Source organism: Neopelma chrysocephalum, unplaced genomic scaffold (genome assembly GCF_003984885.1).
Source record: "Neopelma chrysocephalum unplaced genomic scaffold, ASM398488v2 Primary Assembly neopelma1_25, whole genome shotgun sequence".
Lineage (NCBI taxonomy): Eukaryota > Metazoa > Chordata > Aves > Passeriformes > Pipridae > Neopelma > Neopelma chrysocephalum.
The window spans coordinates 12,052,255-12,074,010 of record NW_020897694.1 but is presented as its reverse complement, the minus strand read 5'-3'; the positions used below and the strand labels follow the sequence as shown (position 1 = coordinate 12,074,010).

The 21,756-nt window shown below is 40.9% G+C and overlaps 1 protein-coding gene across 2 annotated transcripts in view; it reads right to left on the bottom strand.

Moving 5' to 3' along the window:
• The window catches only part of TRPC4 (transient receptor potential cation channel subfamily C member 4), a 141,757-nt gene extending 120,364 nt beyond the window's left edge, over positions 1-21,393 (bottom strand). Inside the window, exons 1-2 of one of the 2 annotated variants that reach the window (XM_027674472.1) lie at positions 20,962-21,393; positions 20,160-20,578 (exon numbers count right to left, since the gene is read on the bottom strand). The gene's annotated coding sequence lies outside the window, so the exon portion shown is untranslated. Of the gene's footprint in view, positions 1-20,159; positions 20,697-20,961 lie in introns of those variants that run through there. The other variant, XM_027674471.1, reaches the window with a different exon arrangement.
• Positions 21,394-21,756: the final 363 nt, after the last annotated feature.

Genomic DNA, 21,756 nt, shown 5'->3' with positions numbered 1-21,756 from the left:
CCTTAAGACATTCATCATGAACTATTAAGAGTAAAGGAGCCTCTGAGTTCATTGTGTACATAAGTTAACTCCTAAGTACCTATTTAGGAATGACAAATATGTTTTACTTCCAGAAGAATGGCTCATACCCCCTTCACTTCCATTAAAAGGGCCAAAAATCCATAGATATTGCAAAACTGAGTAAGAGAACTCATGCAAGCAGCTCCATATTGCAGAACTATATATACACTCATATATAGTCGCAGTTGTTCTTGTGTCAAGAAGAAGTCTGATTATGCTTATGTAATATGCTTAGGAAAGACTCTTTGGAAGGGGAACAAAAGATTTCAGAATAGCTGTACTTCTGTTCAGTTACCTGGTGAGAAAAGCATCGGGCTGGAATTCAAGATACCGTTGGGTGATATTGGGTGAGTCACATTGCCCAGTGACTCACAGAATCAGGATTGCGAAACTGATTTTACCTGGGTCAAGAGCTGCATACAGAAGAGATATTACTGTCATTCCTGCTGGGGGAAAAATGCCCACTACTGCCATTGCTGAACTTAATGAAGAAACTGAAGATTGACCTAATTCAAGACTTAAAAGGAAGTCAATATTCACAAGTTAGAATGCATTTAGGATGAAGCCACTGGACGTATTTGTACATGCATCCAAAATGCACAGAGACATACTGGTCTGGATCAAAAATACTTGTGTTACCTATTAAAAAAAAAAAAACAAAACAACAAAAGAAACAAACTCAAAAAGTTAAGAGCTCTATAAATCATATCTATTGTTAGTTATCAAAATTTGAAGCTTCTTTTAAGTTCGATTAAGAATGTCTGTGCTCATATGAGTCCACCTACTGTGACTGACAAAAAATGAGAGGGGTGACCACTTTATAAGACTATTTTGTTCTTCAGTGACTAAACTGTGGAGACATTGCCTACATGTATGTATATGATGTGGTATTTGTACGTGCCTTGCTATTTTGAGACAATCCTGGGCTGAATCAAGAGGCATGACCAGCAGGACAAGGGAGGTGATTCTGCCCCTCTACTTTGCTGTCACAAGATCCCACCTGGAGTGCTGCACCCAGCTCTGGTATCCTCAGCACAGGAAAGACATGGACCTGCTAGAGCAGGTCCAGAGGAGGGCCACCAATATGATCAGAGGGATGGAGCACCTCTCCTATGAAGACAGGCTGAGAGAAGTGGGGTTGTTCACAGGAGGCTTCAGGATGACCTCAATGCAACCTTCCAGTACTTGAAGGAGGCTTACAATAAAGAGAGTGACTTTTTACATAGGCAGATAGCGATAAGACAGGAGGTAATAGCTTTAAACTGAAGGAGGGTAGATTTAGATTAGATATTAGGAAGAAATTCTTCACTGTGAGGGTGGTGAGGCACTGGAACAGGTTGTCTATAGAAGTTGTGGATGCTTCGTTCCTGTGAGTGTTCAAGGCCTGGGTGAAAGTGGCTTTGAGTAACGGCGTGTAGTGAAAGGTGTCTCTGCCCATGGCAGAGGGGTTGGAACCAGATGATCTTTAATGTCCTTTCCAACCCAAACCATTCTATGATTCTATCATTATATGAATTAAGCAAAAAAAAAGTTTTAAAAATTTATGTGGTTACTTCATTTTTGCTTTGCCCAGTACATAGAGATTTTCGAAATTACAAAACAGATGCTCATCTTATGTAGTGTTTGAAACAATTCTGAACATTAAGTTAAAATGTTCATAAATATACAGTTATTGAATGGTAACTCTATGTAAGAAAAATGCTGGTTTTCTATAATAACTGTTAATGAAAGAAAGCTCTACACAAAATGAATCTCCTCTCCCAAACTATTTAGATGGTATCCATTCCACAAGCCAGCACCTTCCTTAGGCAGTAATTTAGGAAAAAATTTTCAATGAGAAAAAGTTTGGTTTTTTTAGGAAGAATTTGGAGGTGTATTCAGGTACTTAGTATCACCTGTGCAAACAATATAGATGTGATTATTTTCAAATAAGGCTGAACATATTTTTAATTTTTTTCTAATTGCAAGCAATTTTTTTCTGTGTATTTAAATATGACTGGGGCTGAAAGATCTAGAAATTTTATCCCTAAAAAGTAATTGTTTAATGTTCAATTCTTTAGCTATAAACAACAAGCAATACAGTACCATTTCTAAAAGATGGTTTCTTGGTTATACTATGACAACTATTTTGAAATTTTGAGTGTTCTTTATTAAAGAGAAGTGAAATCATATTTATTGTCTATAAATGGCAAAAGTAGCACCACCCACATACTACAGGTGTTTTTATACGGTTCCCTGCTGTAAATCTGGTACAGTCTCTGTCTTGGAAGTAACTGTTGGCAATATTTTTTAATATATATTGTCTTTCAGTTCTTAACTATTCCTACCACATACTAAAAGTACTATGAAAAATCCAAACTACAGACTCATAGAATCATTAAGGATGGAAAAAACCTCTAAATTCATTTCTAAGATCACTGAGTTCAACCATTAACTCAGCATGGGTTCTGACTCTTCTTTTTGGTATTTCTTCTTGTTACAGTCAGCTAAGTGAAATGTACAGTCCAACCATACTCATCTGCAAATTTTATGTCCCTGTATAAAGTACAGTAATTTTTTTCAAGACTGTAGTTATTATCGACACCTTGCAAATGCATAATCTGATGATGAGAATGAGAAACAGCCTCATGTCCTGTAACATAAGCAGTCCATTTCAGGAAGGATGACTTACTCCATGTTCTTCTACTGCCATGACTCCTGCTGTTTTGTCCTGCCCTCTTCTTCCCTTTTCTCTTCTAGTCATAGCATTAACATTTATGATGAGTATAAACAGACCATATTTGGCAATTGCAAGATCTAGATGCCTTGCTTGGGAATATATCTCCAGTGTCTGCCTTTGCGGTTTGTTCCTTCATTAGATACGCTTCTAGCAGTGCTGATGGAGCAGAGGTCTGTCTTGTCTGGCTCATAGGAATTCTTTCTTCCCCTGTTTCTCTGTGACTCACTCTTGATTCTCATAAACAAGATAATAATTTCTGTTGATAATTACCTCCAAAATGTATGTGTAAATACTTTTTCATCCCAAGCAGCCTTAAAATGAAAAGATACTTACTTTTAATTTTACACCAATGAATAATTAAAATTTGGGATGTCTATTTCTTTATTCATGTTCCTAAAATTAGATAAGATGCAACCAATCACTGTCTGATCCCTTTGTTATAATGTGCTTTTGTCAATAATAAGTGTCATTAGAAAATGTGTTTCTTCAGGATAAACAACATCTGCTTGGGACCATTACAGGTAAGTACAATGACATCAAGAAGAAAACGGAGAAACTGGTGAACGAGAAGTGAGACCTCTTAATCGCAGAGACATTAAGATATAATGTCAGGAGTGTGCTTTTTGAACTAGTATAATGAGTTTAGGGGAGCTAAGTCTTGATCTGTTGGGTTTGCATGATATAAGTTTTCATGGGAGTGAGGGTGGACTTCAGGAGTGGCTTCTGTGAGAAGCTACCAGAAGCTTCCCCCATGTCCAATACAGCCAATGCCAGCCAGTCCCAAGGTGGACCCAGTGTGGGCCAAGGCCCAGCCCATCAGCAACAGTGGCAGCACTTCCATGAGAACATACTGAAGAAGGGGAAAAACTGCTGCATCACAGGAGCTGGAGAGAGGAGTGAGAAAATGTGAGAGAAACAGCCCTGCAGACACCTCCAGTGAAGAATGAGGGGGGAGGTACTCCAGGTGCCAGAGCAAAGATTCTCCTGCAGCCCGTGGTGCAGAACATGGTGAAGAAGGTTGTCCCCCTGCAACCCATGGAGGTTAATGAGGGAGTAGAGATCCATCTGTAGCCTGTGGAGGACCCCACAACAGAGCAGATGGATGTGCCCAAAGGAGGCTGTGACCCTGGAGGAAACCTGTGATGGAGCAGTCTGTTCCTGAAGAACTACCCCCGATGGAAGGGACCCACACTAGAGTAGTACATGAAGGACTGAAGCCTGTGCTAAGGACCCAAATGAACCAATACAGGCTGAGCCTTTTTTTTTCTGAAAGACTAGCACAAATGTGTGATGTCCCATGGGTTTGGGTAGAGAAATGTTGTCAGAGAGTGTGATCTATGTCAATACCATCAACATTACTCTGGTGAAAATCAGAATTGTCCTAGCCCATGGCTGGGTTATGTTTCTGTCAGTGCCAACTGAGAGGAACTTGACTATGAATGCATCTCAACAGTACAATAATATAAATTCTACTTTTTTCAGGTAGATGTGAGAGAAATGAGCTTAAATGATGACTCCTTTTCCCAACAGGCAAAATTGAAAACCAACTGAACTGTTAGCTTTTTGTTAAAGAATCTCTTATTTATTGTCTTTGGCTGTCTTGAAGAGAAACACATACACTTAAAATATACCCTTCAAGTCTGAAGAAAAAGTGGGATTTTAACTTTGTGATACATGTAATTAGCGAGAAAAGAACAGTGGATTCTACATGGCTCAGTGAGTAGTCTCCCTATTCTTATTTTCAGTCTTATATGACTCAGTAAATTCCTATTCTCTTAAATTCTACAGTTCCACAGCCTGCAATACATTTTTAACAAACTCAGAATGACAAGTTCAGCTGGGCAGAGACTCATTAGAGCGCAAAACCAGTGAAAGTTCAAGTGAATAGTGAAAGTTCTTCTACAATTTGCACTAAATCCATATGCTACAGTGAGTAATAAGGAGAATTTTAACACATGTACAGGAACTAAAAGAGCTGATTACTAGCACTAACAAGCATTTCTACAAGATAATGATTCAGGTTTTTCAAAGCTGTTTGATCTTTATTTCAATTAGAAGAATAGAAGATATGCTCCCAGCATTGAAATACACTGCCACAAACAAACTACAAGATAATTTACAAATCTTCCTTTCTTGTCTATGCCTAAATAAGTCATGACCAGTTATATTCCCACATGCCTTAGCTACCTCTGCCAAGTTGGCTTGAGAGAAAAAAAAAGTACTCTGTAACTCTTCTTTTATAAAAAGGGACAAGGCAAACGATTTGGACTCATGGTTCCCAAAAGATAAGATGAATTTTCTCTAATTACTATGCCACTTCCTGTCAAACAAAATTTGCTTCACTCATACTAATGCAAATGTATGGGTATCTGTAGTTTCAGAGTGGCAAAAAGGACTGAACATGCATTTCTAGGCTACTTATCTCAAAAAAAGGAGCCAGTAGCACCAAAAAACACTCAAACAAGGGCAGCAGAATGATTAAACACAAGGCCTCCCAGAAGTGGAATGACAAAGTAAGACACAAATCTTCACTCTCTAAAAGAATTACAGATAGAAGGTGTAATATGGGTCTGTGTAATTAGTAAAGGACAGACATGGCTTAATTGTTCACTGGCTTTTCATGTATGAGACTCAGAAGCAATCAAACGCAAAAAGAGTCAAGTTCAAGAAAAAAGAAGAGTTGATGAGTCTTCAGGCAGTTACTTGAGGAATTCATTGCTGAAGGATTTTGAAGATGCTAAGATTATCTATTGGTTACACAGAATATTGGATGAGTTTATGAAATGAAAATCCAAAGAGGATTCCAAAACACAGAGAAACTGTATCTGGCAAAGAAAGACCGTGCACTAAAACTGGAGTCAAGGAGAGTACTACAAAAAATAATGGTATATGATGGTACTCTGTTACTGTACTTCTGTCGATAAATAGACATTTTGCCACTGTTGAACACATGCTATTAGGCTTAAAAAAATTTAGATGCAGGCAGTAAGGCTGTGACTGTATTCAAATAAGTTGAAAAATTTCCAATTACGTCAAAATGGCTTATCTTCTTCACTTGAATTATTATCCTCGAGGTTGTAATCCACTACAGTTTACAAGTTCATTGTGTTACTTTGCACAGGTAACGAGATTTACACATCCTGTACTCAGGAAATCAACACTTACATCTAGAGAAAGTAATAATACAATTTTTACAGTACTTTGAAAGGGACAAATTATCAAGATTAGTTGACACTTCAAATGGTAGTCTTTTGATTGTTTTTACGTGAAAAAAAAATTGATTGTTTTTATTGCCCAGCTTCATCTATTAGTTCAAGTAGAGTATATTCATTTTTGTAGCAGTAAACCTGCATTATATGGGAAAACTGTGGTTTAAGCATGTTTTAAAATGGCTTTTTTGTGGTCTCTGCTAACTCATGTTTCTTCTTCCCAAAATCCCCCACGGCCAGTTCTTATCTCTGTCTCAGGAATGTCCTGAGAAGATATCAAGAAGTCTTCTCATTGGTCTCTTGTTAACCCCTTCCTTATTTGGCTGTTCCCTGCCTGATTGGTGTTTTGTAAGACCCCTTACCTTACATGGTCCCTTTTGACCCTCCCAAGAGCTTTATAAACCCCTCACCACAATAAACTCTCTCTCTCGCCTCCTCTGCAAGTCCTGTGTGCTGTCTCTCCGGGAGCCATGGGACCACGTGGATGGGGGGAGGGGTGAGCACCTAACCCCTCCATGCGTCCAGGACCCTGAAAAAACCCCTGGAGCTGGAGTAACCCCTTCCCTATCCACCTCAAGCCTTCGGAAATGGAACCCCACAATGGGAGGAATGCACCCAGACATTTTCAGAGATCTGTTCTAACTATTTCTTTGTTTGGAGTCTCTCCTACTTGACTGCCAAGACACTGACTAGTTCTTGGTTTCTGTTGCTTCTTATTCAACAGCTAGAGAATACTGAATATGATTAAGAATTTTATACACCCAAATACATGATTCACTTGATTCTCAAAAGCTGCCAGGACTGCTATAGTTCAGCAGTTACATCCATGATACTACATAGCTGACTTTGGTGTCACTCAGATAATGTTATTTAAGGTATTTAAATGGTATGATCATATTTTGTTTTCTTTGTGTTTTCCCGGGAAATTTTAAGCACATTCTCATGTGCCCTTTGATTTCTCTCATGTGAAGACTCCAAAATGGTGTATGGTAAAATGTTCCATCCTCTACTGCCAACACTCCAGTAAGCCAGTTTGTCCCACCTCTCATAGCGTCAACCTTGACTGCTGCTAAAATATCCAAGGCATTACAACTACTCAGTAGCTGAAGTAGTATCATAGAGAAAGTCAGTAGCAAAGCAAACTCTGACTTAGCTAGGTAGACTAGGGTTAAGAAAATGATAAATAAATTCATTATTATAGGATTTTTGTTTAAATGTGCCAGACAGTATAGGTCAGAAAGCAATGTAGAATTAACATGTGTATAAGTACAACTACACTACAAATGCAACTCAATAGCTCTAGTTATTGTATAGCCTAAAACCTACCGTTTCTCAAATTACTACTACCCTTTCAGTCATCAGCACTAGAAAATGTCAGAGCAACTGATTTTTGTAGCTTTTTGACTCCCTGTGATCTAGCTTTATTGTACCATTCAGTCTTCTAATCTTCTACTTCCAGTCAGCTCTTTCCCCTTCAGCAAACCAGTTTTATCTACTCCTAAAACCTTTTCGTAATCTCTTCAGTATTTGTCTATTACCCGGTGTGCTTCCTCCTAGTCTGTGTGTTTTCCTTGAACAGATTCTCAATCTTTTGAAATTGGACAGCTGTTAAACCTTCTTTAAAAATAGTGTTAATTACTATTGCTTTCTGTTCTCAACTCTAATCCAGTTTACACCTCTAATCCTGTGGCAACTTCTTTCCTTTTTTTATTTTTATTTTTTTAATAAAACTTGAAATAGACATTTTGGAAATGTCCTCCCCTTGTTTTCAGCATTATAGGAAACTTGGGGATGCCTGTACTTATCTGTTTTACTTCAGTCATGTTTCTGACCACTATTAAAACCATGAAAGGAAAGATGAAAATGGGAGAGATGAGGCTTGCATTTGTTACCCTTTTTGCAGCTTCAGCCCTCTGATGAGAAACAGATTCATTGACAAAGATTTGCCCCGGAAGAGGACTATTCAGTTTTGCCGAATTGGCATTCGAGGCCTAGACAGCTGAAGGAGGAATCCCAATACCCTCAGGTTTGCCTGTGGTCTAGCACTTGGATAGACCTTTTTTGTATGACACAGTGAAATAATTATGATTATTAAAAATGGAATATATGCTTATAAAACAACAAGGAGATAAGAGTAGGCTATTTAAGGAAAAAATTGTGAAAATATGTCTGTGAAAATCTATTACCCAATCCATGAAGAAAGAGCCTGCTTTATGGACCTCAGCAAAAATGGACTTTATCTGTTCTTCAGAGCAGCTGCTACTGACTTCACTCGAGCTAGTAAATCCATTTTGTGTACAGCTTTTGGCTATCATCTTCATTTCTGACCTGGCAATCCACGTCAAATCCTCATATTTTATTAGTTGCACTTAGAACTTACCTTTATTTGATCTGGGAAGCTACCAGTTTCACTGCATAAGTTACCACCTAGCACGGAAAGGCAGTGGATAAATTATCTGCAGATGATAGATATTGATGATTGATGACTCAGGCTTTGATCATATACACCATTTACTCTAAGAGCACCTTTTTCATTGTGTCTGTATCCTCCTGCTCTATTCTTACAACACTTCTTACACTTAAGGGCTGGAGATCACAAAAGACAATCAGCTCCAAGGCTTCTGCTGCTGCAATGACCCTTCATAAAACCTCCAGGAGTATCCTGAAGGATTGTATCACAGAATCATAGAAAGGTTCAGGTTGGAAGGGACAATAAAGGTCATCTAGTTCCAATCCCTCTGCCATGAGCAGGGATGCCACCCACTAGCTCAGCTTGCTCAAAACCCCATCCAACTTGGCCTTGAACATTCCTAGGGATAGGGCAGCCACACCTTCTTTGGACTACCTTTTCAATTCCTATTATGTACACTTTGGTCTCTACACTCAAAAGCAGGTTTCTGAGGAAGTTTTGAAGCAGTGTAGCACAAGAGTATCCTGTCTCCTTTAGTTTTCCCTGACAGCTGCCATGTGCAGCTCATCTATGGATCAAACAGTTAAAATGTTTTTGTTAGACTTACATGAATCTGAATAATAGACTGCTGTGTTTTTAATTTGATGAGTTATTATTTCTACATAAAGGCTACCAAAAAATTTCCTTCTGGATAATAAACAAAGTGAAAGATAATGGATCAGTCAAGCTGTATTTGCTACCAGACTTAAGAAAAAAATTCCTTTGTAGGAGCTGTATCTAAGTTTGCACAGTGTTAGGGCTGTCAGCTTTATGGCCAGAAGGTGTTGGCTTTTAAGAAGCCTCCACCTTCAATGAGTCTCTAAACTCATGAGGAAAGCAACTGCCTACAAATTTTCCATGTCCTGGTTGCCATTAAGTTAAATTCACAGCTCTTCTCTGTTTGGGGTGGCAAAGAAGCCATACTTGGCCAAGAACTGGACTCAATCACATAGCATTTAAATCATATAAGCAAGTGCAAAGAGAGGTAAACATTCCCAGCCAACAAGATACAAATATCACTCTGCAGTACACACACACTATAGACACTTTAATTAACCTTAAAATTAACCTTTCATGTGTCTCAGTCACACAGTGCACATAAATATCTCTCTATACATGTCTATATACATGTGTTCTTCTATTATGTGTGTATATAAAGACGTGCGCTATATGTATGTACGTACAAAACTGTAAGTATCTATAAGCATATTTTGGCACAGAATACAAGCATCCATAAATATAGAAATCATTCTTATTATGGATGCAGACACTTATTATTACCTTCAAAATTATCAAAATATAAATAGAATTATCTGCCTTTCCTATTAAACCTGGTAGTGGAATACCCACATTGGAAATTAACTCTACTGCAGTGTTTTGAGCTACTACTCAGAAGAGTTATTGAAATGTCACAAGATTTTAAGCAAAATTGAGGACACTGAACATAAATTTTGATCATTCCTTCATAACAGAACACCCTGGTTTCATAGTTGACATAAGCAGATAAAATGTTGAAACTATTTTACCTCAGGTTCAATGAAGTACTAATAGCAGCTTGAACATATTGAATATATACCAGTACACTACAGTTTTGCTTATAATAGAGACTTCCAAGACTGTTTTCTTTTCCTTTGATGTGCTAACCTTGAAATGGCAATCAGTTTTCTGGCAATTCGATAAAAACCTGTTCAGAATGGCTCCTGAACATTTTACAAGCTATCAAAAAGGAAATTTGATTTAAAAATTGCACGTGTCATTTCCTACTTGATTTTCACTCTAAAAGCAAATTTCCCAGCAACAGAAAAAAGCAGGAATTCTTATAATCAGATGCAGTGAGATTTTAGTTCTCGTTAACTGTAGTAGTATACTTAAAAGAAAGATTCGCTGCTTCCCTCCATGAAGATTCAATATATGAGTCTGTAAACTGCAACAGAAAAGAGTACTTAGACAGGGAATGGAGAAAATTGTGTATTACACAGGACAGATGCAGGTTGCAACCATGGCAACGATGGCAAATGTTTTAGGACTACATATTTTTCTAAAATACTCAAGAGTGGCAAGATTTTGGATTAGATTCTCCACAACTTGTAATTGCATTGACTGCATCAGAGTGGAGAAGTAGACACAATATATTTTTCATAAACGGCTAAATTATTGAGAAGAAACAAGAAGCTGCCAGAGCATTATAATTCTCTTGAAAGCAAGGGGACAAATTTTCAAAATTACATTTTCTATCTGAACCAACACATGTATGATTGATGAGAAGGCACAATTGTTTCATTTTGTATTTTGTAAAATTTCACATAAGGGTGTTAGAATTTCAAATTACTTTGACCATTACCATCATTTTAAATTCATCTGTGATCTTCCTATTTCTTTAACAGCAAAGAGCACACGCAGTAGCAATCTACAACAAATACACAAATATTCAGGAAAATGTCTCATACTGAGAAGAGGAACAAAGCCAATGCTTAACAAGAAGCATCCTCTGAAGCTCTGCTTTCAGTAGAACACCAAAGCTTCTTTATGCTTGAATATTTTCTTGAATTAAGATTTAATTAGAAAACACAGATAGTATCTTATTTCTTAAAATGAATTCCATCATGCACTGACCATAAAGCTCTGCTGTTATGAGTTGTTGATTGGTTTAGGTAATTTTTATTGTAGACTTCGTTTTCCAGCAATACGTTTAAGTAAAGTGTTAAAATAACAGTAAATAGGCAATTAGGCAAGAAAACACTAATGGAGCAAGACAACTAAAATGCCATTTTGCCCCAGAATATTGTCTACCAAACCACTATGTTTCCATAAGAAAATCAAGCCTTTAAAGATGTCTATTACTTAACTGTCAATGGGAGTATGATGGGCACAAGCTGACCTATTTGAATGCACTAGTGTCTCTAAATAGTCATGGTCTTCATTGACACTTATTTACATGACTGCTTTGAAATGAAAACGCCTACTATTTTGTCCATTCTATCCTCCTCGAAGTCATACTCATGCCCTTGCTATCTTGCCCAAAGTCAGCAAACCTTGGTTTTAAGAGAAGCCCGGTTGTGTATTACCACTGAAAAGAATTATTAATCAGCAATGACTCTTCCTGAAAATAAGGACCCTGACATGTGGGATTCGGGTAGCACAATTTACTCAGGATGAGTAAGAAATCCTTCTTTGATCCTAACCCATCCCTATAAATCCAGCTTATGCAGTCAGTTAGTTCAGTCAGTCAGTGCAGCTCTGAGTCTAGACAAGCGCACAAACAATGAAATGCAACCCAGCTCTCTGAGCATCCCCTGCTTCCCTCCTCTAAGAGCAAAATCACACTAAAAAGGAGGGTGTTTCAAACCTCTGCTCCATCTACTTGCTTTAAGTATTGTGAAAGAAGAAAATTTTAAATTAAAAAAAAAAGAAGAAAAGTAAAAAGAGTTACGTGGAAGTTTAATTCTATGTAAAGACATTGCAGCAAAATAAACGTAATCATCTCAAATCACATCAGTATTTGGTACCACTGGCATCAGTGCGTAAACAAATACGCTCAAAGTTAATATCACTAAGTTAAACAATCATTCATAAAATATTTTTATGTAAGCGGGCAGACAAAAATATTATTTTTCAATTGCTCTGCACTGACCTTGATGTCTTTTACAAGAAAATACAAGAGTAGTTACAGCCCAGGAATTAGTGCAGATACCGATCTATGCCATTAATTTGCAATACGTGATCTCTGTGCCATAGGTACCAGGTTCCTTAGTAGTTTTGAAAAATTACTACAGTACATTCTTCATATTAGACTTAGGAAGCTTTATTAATCATTCTGTGACATGATAAAGTACTTCAATTTAAAACATTTGAAAAATAAAGGTGAGACACATATTGGATAGGCTAGGAATCCAAAACACCGACAGCCAAAGCTGGTTTGTCATCCCAATTTTCCTATATTACAAATAGGAAAAAATGCACCCCCTGCAGAGCGCAATTAATTTTCTTCAAAATAGGTCATATGAATCACCCTATGAAGTTACTAAGTTCTTCCTAAAGCCTATACAGACTCACAGGTCTGACATTACAGTGTTTAGATGAATTCAAAGACAAATAGTTACTGACTTTTGAATGACAGTTTTGTAGCTAAGAGGCTTAAGGCAAATTAGCCAACTGTTTTGTAGGTAACTTGGTTTTGGTTTTATTTACCAAAATTCCTTATGTAGAGAGTCTGCTAGCTAGTGAAAGCCGCTATAGGGAAAACATATGTTTTTGAAACTGATGGTGTTGCAGGTATAAATGTACTATAGAACACACCAAATTTGAAAAACAAACTCACTATGTCAGCATAAACAAGTCCAAGGGATTGACTGCAGCTCTCATCACTTTCAGTGATTACCATCAGAAATGAATGTCCAGTATCTCCCCCATCTAAAAAAATGCTGTCAGTATAAGACAAACACAAATGGGATATTTTAGTTAATTTCCAGTTAAAGACAGGCAGGATCCATGCAGCAATCAGTCCTGAAGCACAGCTGAGGATTGATTTTGAAGTGTTTAATAATAATGAACATTTCCACATGAACAGCAGTTAAAACAACGTAATCATTGAGAGATAATTTCTGTTGTAATCATGTGTTTGGCAGACTAAGGTACACTGTGGCACTGGCAATGCTGAGAGCATTTGAAGAGAATCTGTGCTTGCTTTCCCTTGCTCCACAGATGCAATGTGTTCTCTCCAGAAAAGACACCTTGCACTTGCAAGAGGCAGGATGTAAGCACCCAGAACTGTATGTTCTTCTTTTGCAACAGTCCAGCAAACACTCCCATTTCCCTTGGCACAGCTAGAAGCCGTATTTCAGCTACCCAATCCAACTGCAAACTCTCAAAAATTCTGAGGACAACAGAATATTTAAATTATATTGCAGCCATCTGTTATTGTTATGATATCTGCATCAATATCATGAAAGTCAATTGGACCTTAAGACACCTTAGAAGAAAACCATTTATTGTCTCCTCTGAAAATGGTTATTTGGTGGGGGGTTTTCTGACACCACTAGGGTAAGGTTCCTCTTGCCTTACTTCAGCTACGTGAAATCAAGCAACAATCAGCAACAACAAATACCTGATTCTTTCCACTCTGTGTCAGGTATAAATTGGATTAGTTGGATTAGTTTGTTCACTAGAGGTTTCTGTCTCTCTCTAGTGACTATACAAGGAACATAAGTGATTAGTGTTTATAGCTACAGTCAAATTTGTGGGGGCTAGGTGAAAAATAAACAACAGACCTTTGCTGCAAAAATCCTTTTTTATAGCTTTTCAAAATTTGTCATAAAAAATGTTTTTTATTTAAATGACTATATACAAATGTACTGGGGATAATCTTAAATCAGAGATAATATGATCCTCTTATCTTCTGCTGCAATCCCATTGTTCATTCCTTTACTCAAAAAAGCAAATTGGCCTGGTTTACTTTTTATAATGGGAAGGACAGTAGCAAATCAATGCATAGAACAAAATATTTACTGGCAAGATGAACTACATTTAAATTACATCAATGTCTCAGTTTAAGGAAACTGGAGTGTTTTGCTAAGGAGAATGAATTATGAGGTAGACCAAACTCCTCCCTCTCAGCAATCATAAATCCAAAATTAAGAGGCTCCAATCGAGGAAGTATGGAAAAACGAAGAAATAACAACCCTTTATTAAAGGATATATGTATATTGGCAAAAACAGCAACAGAACACAAAAACAACTAAGCAATAATCCTGTTCCCAAAAAGTCCCCTTCAAAAAGGAAACAGTCTGATACTTCTCTGTCCTCTAGCGCGGTTCTAATCACGGTCGGCAGGGGGCGCTGTTGGATCACTGGAGGAGCAGAGCCTGCAGTGCTCGGTGTTGGTCGGCAGGGGGCGCTGTTGGCTCTGGTGGCCGCCGCATGGGGGCCCCGGATCACGGGAGAAACCAAAAAATGGAGATTTCCCCCCGCCCCCCAAGGCAGGGAAGGGGAAAAAAGGGGAAAGAAGGGCGGTTTCTTTCCCACTAAACTCACACTGTCTGCGGCTGGCTGTAGACAGGACTCCCTCCTTGTTCGTCAGTAAGCACAAACTCTACGATCAAATCTGAGCAGATTCGGGCTGGAGACAGGGCAGCATGCAGGCAAGCTGAGGCCGGAGAGCAGCCAGATGACCAGGTCAAGAGCAATACGGTCTCAAAGCTTTTCCAACACACACACACCTTGCCTCCATTAAGGCAGAAAGTGAAGTGTCCCCCGTTTCAAGGAGAGGAGAAAAACTCCTTCCCCCTCCCTGCAGGTTTGGAAAGGCTATTAGCCTGGAATGTAGTTCTGCCAGCCAGCTCCTTTGTGTAGGTAATCACCCAAGGCAGAGAGCTGTCCTCCCCATTCAACATCCCTCCCCCACATGCAGCAGGGGAAAGAAAAATTCCCTTTTGTTTTTTGTTTTTTTTTTTTTTTTTTTAGAACAAGTAAACCCATGACAATCAATTTTCAGGAAGAAAAAATACAGAGGGCAATATAATTTTCATTGACTGTAAACTTGGTGTTCTATCCAGTACTCTCAGGTCTGACATCAAACTGATAATCTGCTAAAAACATCTGTATGCTAGGCAATACTACAGATATCATCTTCAAAATAGTAGCTTTTAGCATTCTTTGCCTGATTTAGAGCACCACAGAAGGAACACAGGCAAAAGTTTGTCCATTAATTTAATGAACACAGGACGGTATTGATTTCCTAGAACTGCTAACGTCCCCTGATGTTAGCAGTGGGTACTTCGATTAAATGATGGTTAAAGGGGGAAAAGGGAGAAATTCGAATTCTCAGTCAATCTCATGCAAAGTCTACTACAGTAAGGTCCTTACCACCAGAATGCCTACATCTCTTCATAAGGAGTGAGCGAAGCTCTCATGCCAGGCAAACTTCTCACCATACAGAGCTGTATTAATGCTCCTCTCATGCTTTATGACCTGGGTTAATAATCATCTCCAACTACTTGGCCATCACTGAGAAATTCCCTGGGCTCTTTGGCAGCAGCTCCCTCTCTCTCACAGACATGAGAACCAGACACCTGAGCTGAAAAGTGACAAAAGTTTGCATAAGACTCTGTTTTGCAGAATTCTGTGTAAGGAAGCTGGATTGCAGAAGTGGCAGCTGGCAAACTTACAGAAGTGTACGCCCAACAGGCAGTTGTGAGTTATTGCTATTTACAGATTGTTAGCATAGCAGCTTGGAGCATGTGCATGTATATGAGTACATGTATGCATGTCTGGGTTTGTTTGGGGTTTTGTCCTGGATCTACTGACCCCTGTGCTTATTCAACCTTTATGATGTACTACAACAGCCTGCTCTGCACAGCTGGGATTCAGCTAATCTAGCTTAAGAAGGAAGGTTCCTTGTCTTGGCTTTGCTGCATAGTTAACAAAGACAGGCACCTCTAGAGGATGCTTGTTCTGCTATAAAGAAGACAACAAAATACAGAGGATGGTTTACTCTCTGCTTCTTCCGCCTTTCTCTTTCAAGGAAAGGAAAAGAAACACTACAGTAGCTGACAAATAGGTATTTCATGTCAGTTCAGTCTTACCAGATATAGCCTCAAAAGGATAGCCTATATGCTACAAGACCTACAGGAGACTGGTGTCCTCCTATGGTGCCATCTCTAAGTCAACTGAACTGCACTTTGCATGACTAGCTGGCACAAGGCCATGAGGAGCCTAGTACCTGGTTTTCCAGTATGGTCTTAGGTGTGAATGCAGGTAGCATAAGATTTATTATTCTCTGATCCAAGGAAGGATGTATTTGTAGTCCTTAAAACTGGTATCAGAAGAAATCACTTCAAAAACCAAACCAAACTAAACTAAAACAAAAAGATCTTGTGTATCCTGGAAAACCAGCGCGTACTGAGCTAGGACTGGAAAAGCTTAGGAACACCACCATAGGGCTTGGCTGCTCAGTGACTGTCCATGCACCAGTGGTAGGATGGGGGCCTTTGCCTCCTGGGCAAAGGCTGCTTGCTCCTCAGAAGTTTTCAATGATATGTGGAAAGTACCTACAAAATAATCCCACAATCCCTGTCTCAAAAAAGCACAGTGAAAAATCTTTCCCCTTTCTACCCACTGAATAATATACCAGATAATATTACTATAATATTCAAATGGTTCATCTCACATGCACGAGTATGCAAGAAGCATATGTGAGATGAGTGTATTGAGCACAGACTCAGTGACCAAGCACTTGCAGAAGCTGTCACAGACTTCAGAGATTAGGTTTGACCAGTCCATAATCATAGACAGATCTAAAATTCACTCAAATTCAAGGAAGTTTTCCTGTCCCACTTCAGCCCACATTCGCTGAAAAATAGCTTAGCTGTAAAAAAATCCTAATTTTTATCCAAGGTTCTTTTCAGTTTTTGTCTCACACCAGTCACAATCTAAATTAGAAATATGTGGTTGTAAAACAGTAGAAGAAATACTTTTAAACCAAAATAGAGGTTTGAAGGGAAAAAAGAAAAAAACAAAACCGAAAAAACCCAACCCACAACTTCAAGAACATGATACAATAGATAACTCATTTATTTGTTGCTTTTGTCTTTGTGGCACACTAAAAAACTTTTAACTTATTTGCTGAGCAAAGAAATTATGTCTTATTTTCAGTTGTTCCTTTTGACAGTCTCAAATTCTATTTGATTGAATGATAAAGCACCTACGAAGGATTTCTGCATAAGTATCTGTTACAGAAAGAAGATTTAATTTGCTCAGCCTTTCTCTGTGTTGACTACATGAAACTATATTAATTAATATAGTTTTGTCAGGTGATTTTTTTTCGCAGCAACAAATCCCAGTGGATGTGAGGATCCTGGCAACATTGTTGCTGGTGTTATACTAACAATATGCTACACTACCTAACCTAATTTCAGTGTAGTAAAGTAAAGGCAAGTTTGGCCTCTGGATCCAGGACTCCTAAAATACGTGGTTTCTGAAATTTTGTTCGTTGTCACAAAACATAGTGATGGAAGACTGATGTATACACAAAGTTTTACCTTCAACCTTCTTTCAGTAATTAAAAATATAATTGAGAAAGTAACCAGAATATAACCCAACACGACTTAAAATTAACAGGAAAAGTAATGATAAATATGATACTCATAAAATCATTAAGTGTCTGAATAGAGCAATGCTTCATCTATTCTTGTCTGCTCTTTCTTAAAACAGTCTTTTCTTCCTGCTTCTATATTGCCTTTCTGTAAGAAAAGTTTTGGTGACTTAATTATTATTTTCAATATTAATTCAGTCCCTTTTAGCACTAATTACCAGCATCACCAAAGGTAGGCAGAGATGCCACACAGAATTTTCCCTGTTGATTCCTCTTCACTCCAGTGAATCAAACACCAGAAAAAGCTGACAGAATAAACTGTATTGGCATGGGGACAAGTCTCAGGAATTGGGAGAAGCAGTCATGCTCATTTTCCCTTGTCATTTAACTCAGGCAATATATACACACACAAATGCAAAGGTGAAAGCTAATCCCTTAACAGTTTTTTCTATGTCCGTCCTTTGATATGTAGTTGGTGGGCTTTCCACACTGCAGTAATGCAAGTCTACTGTCACCTCATTGCTTGGAACCCAATATTTTCAGGAGATAAGCAAAGATATCTCAGAAAGATAATAAAAATCATACCAGATCTGTAGTGACCTCAATTGACTTAAATTTCAGTTAGCAGTATTTGGCTCTAAATAACATGAGATAAGAAGAAATGGAATTTTTTCCTGGAGCTATTTTAAGGGCAATGACTACTATACATAGAGTCAGAGTAAGTGGTTGAAGTTAAATTTAAAAGACAGACATATTTTTAGATGTTTCCAAATAAAGTCTCATCTAACAAGTCTAAACAACTGATGAAAAAGAGGAAAAACAATAGTAAATAACCCAATTCCTATGCAAACAAAACCAAGATTTTTCATTATAGAAGGCAACACCAAAGGAAAACCAAACTGTTTGGTTTCAGCTACTTTAACATTAAAGGACAAAGCTCATTTCTGAGTCTTGCCTGAAAAAGGGATGTAAACTCAGGTCTTCTGTAAATTCAGAATTTCTGCTATTCTAAGACAAGTCTAAAGCAGTCTCACTCTGGTGCCTGGCTTCTCTGCCTGTACATAAAACTCTCGCTTATGTGAATGAGATTAAATTCAGGATGCTTGCACAGATAACCTTGCTAAACTATCCAGGTCTGGGCTTTGGAGCAAGTAACATAAACACTGAAACATTCTGTCACTGCAGTACAATTAGATTTGAAATTTCAAGCAGACTGGACTTAAGAGGTGCAGTAATGTTGGTGTTTAGTTTAGTGTGCAGAAGTTAAAATAAACTATTTCCCATTCTGTCTATACTTCATTTTATAGAAGATCTCTATGTGCACTGTTTCTTAGAGAAAGAAATATTTCTTTCTCAGATGAAACCAAGATGCAATCTGTTACTGTTTTCTTTTTTTGAGGAGTACCCATTCTCTGTAACAAAAACACAGACTAAAAAGTGTTTTTATTTACTTCCACCTAAAAGGTGTTGTTGCGTTGGAAGAGCCATCTCACAAGTCATGCTTAGAGAAATATAAAATTCGGTTGCCATGCTAACAGGAAATCACTCAACTGAGTCCAGTAAAACAAAAGTGCATAAATAACATTTCATTGTAAAAACAGGGAAATATTAGATTAACAAGGTTGCAGGTTTTGCCAGCTGAAGACAATTTCACAGATGCGTCCCTTTGTAGAGTGGTGAATTTCTGTCGGCATTTAAACCTCAAGAGCATCAGCTGCTTCTTCCCAACAGGACCATGGCTTATGTCCCATCTTCTCAAGAATCAGGACCCTGCAGGTGTAAACTCCACGCGGGGATGAACCCCACCAGTCCCTTTCTTGTGCTCCATGAGCCGTCCCACGGCCTAATTCATCCACCTCTACTCCAGCCACCTGCATCCCACCATCCTCCAGGTCCCTCCGGGAGGGCTTCCTGACAGGACCCCGACTTTCTCTGGAGAGTCCCTGCGGACTGCGGTGGCGGCGAGCGAGGTCCCCTCGCGGGGGCACCTCTGCGGGAACACCCAGCTTGGGCCGCCAGTCCCGGGGGGAGCAGCGGCAGCCCCGCTGCACCCCGGCTCCACGCCGGCACCGCGGGGAGCACCGCGGCGAGGCTCCCGCACCCCACCCGTGTGCGTGACACGTGAACTCCCACTCTGGCACTGCCGGGTGCCGCTGTGCGCTCAGCGCCGTCCGGGCCGGCGGGAGCCACGGGGGAGAGGCCAGGCCGGCGGGACTCCCACGTGCGGCCGCCCTCGCCCGTGCCGGGCGCGGAGGGCAGATGCAGAGCACCCTCCGCGCTCACGGAGAGGCCCCCGCCCGCTCCCTGCGACCCCCGGGCGCTCCGCTATCCTGAAGGTGTCATCCAGCGACCGATGGATGCCGCTTCCCACGGCAGCGGCTGCCAGGGAAAAACATGTTTATTACATACAAGAGAAAGGAAGAGATCCTAAGGCTCCTCTGGACTGCCACCAAGGGCGTTCATTACGTCGTTTTATGTTACTTCCATTGGCGCAAAAAGTTACCTCAGACAGTCTTAGGGACTTGTGGGGTTTTTGGTGGTTTGTTTTTTTTTGTTGTTGTTGTTTTTTAAGAGGAACAAAAAGGTAATAAAAAACTCAGAAAGATCAAAGGAACAAAGTTGACGAGAACTTACTTGGGTTTAGGTGTTTGCGCTGACAGCCGGCATCTTCCGTCAGCAGTTTTAACAGGTCACATTTTCCCATGGAAGTTGTACCCTTTTCAATCCCGTTTGCAAATTAAATCCTTTTAGAAGGTGTCTGTTTTATTTCACTGGCTGTCGTCCATCTCATCCACTATCCCCGTTTTTTACTTTATTTTCTCCATGTTTGCCACACATGTAGGCACTCTCGAACGCACGCCCACGAGTCAGCGGGTGCCCATCACCTTCGGCCGGGGGAACCGCGCCTGCCGCCGGGCTCCGCTGCAACAGATGAGGAGCAGGTTCTTCCCCGGCTGCTTAGTGCGGCGTCTCCTTGTTCCCTCGGGGAGCCTCATGCCGGCTGTAAAAAGTAACAGCTCCTCCCGATGCGGCGGTCCCCTCCGGAGCGCTGGCTGCGCAGCGCGGGAAGGGGAAAAAAGACAGCGAAATACCGGCAGAAGGAGCGCAGAGGGGCACACGCTGGGGTTCTCCGCCCTTGCCGCTGCGCTTCTTCCTCGGCCGGCAGCAATCTCTGCCTCAGCGGGCGCCCCCCTGCCGCTCTCCGCCCGCCCGCCCCCGCCGCGCTGCCCCCCGCGCTGCCCCCCGCGGCCGCGCCGCTCCCCTCGTCCGCCGCGCCTGCACCGCCGCTGCCCGCCCGCCTGCGCCCCCCTGCGGGCGCGCCGCACACCGCGCCCGGTTCCGCGGGGCTCCGCGCGGGGGCCGGCCCGGGGCGCTCCGCGGTGCGGGGCTCACCGGCTGTCCCCCCGCGAAGAGGGAGCAGCGAGAAGGCACCCACCGAGAACACGCACCGCTCGGGACCGCTCAGACGCGGACGCACCAAGGAGCAGCCTCGACTCTGGAGAAAGTTCGCTGTCACATCGCTCGGCATCTGGGAAAGCCCCAACCCGCTCCATGCAACCGCTGTGCGGCTCTTGTGAGTCCGCCACCGCGGGGGCCTCGCCCGGCGCCCTTCGAGCCCGCAGCCGGGACTGGGTTCCGGCGCGCGCCCGACGCTTCTTTCCCGAGACGCGGTAGAGGCTCTGCCCCGGGTGCACCCCTGGGCCCGGCCTCCCATCGGGTGGTCCCTGCCCTTGTGCTGCGCTAGCTTCGCCCGGTGCGGGTGGGTCAGCCCGGCCTGGGTGTGAATGGGACCGAGCCGCAGCCAGGATTTTTAACAGAGGAGCGGAGGAGAAGAGGCTGCTAGACACCAACTGCTCACTTTACTTTTATTTTTCTTAAAAAATTATGATATATCTTAAATGCTCGAACTTAGAAATACGATAGGAAAAATATGCAGAGATGCACGACAGAATATCCTACTTTTTTTTTTTTTTTGGAGAACCCTTTGGATTCGGCCCCGTTTTGGGGTCTGGACACGGTGCAGGCAGGGTGGCACCTGCCACCGTACTCAGAGCCCGCCGTGCCCGGACCAGCATCCCTCCACTCCCCCCCATCCCTGCCTCACCTCCCCACTGGGAGGCTGCCCCCCGCGTGGCACCGCCGGGCAGCATGCCACCACTTTCTGACTTTGGCCGTCTCGTTGGGTGAAGAGCTTCCAACTTGGCCTTCCGGGGAAGGAGGGGGGTGAAAT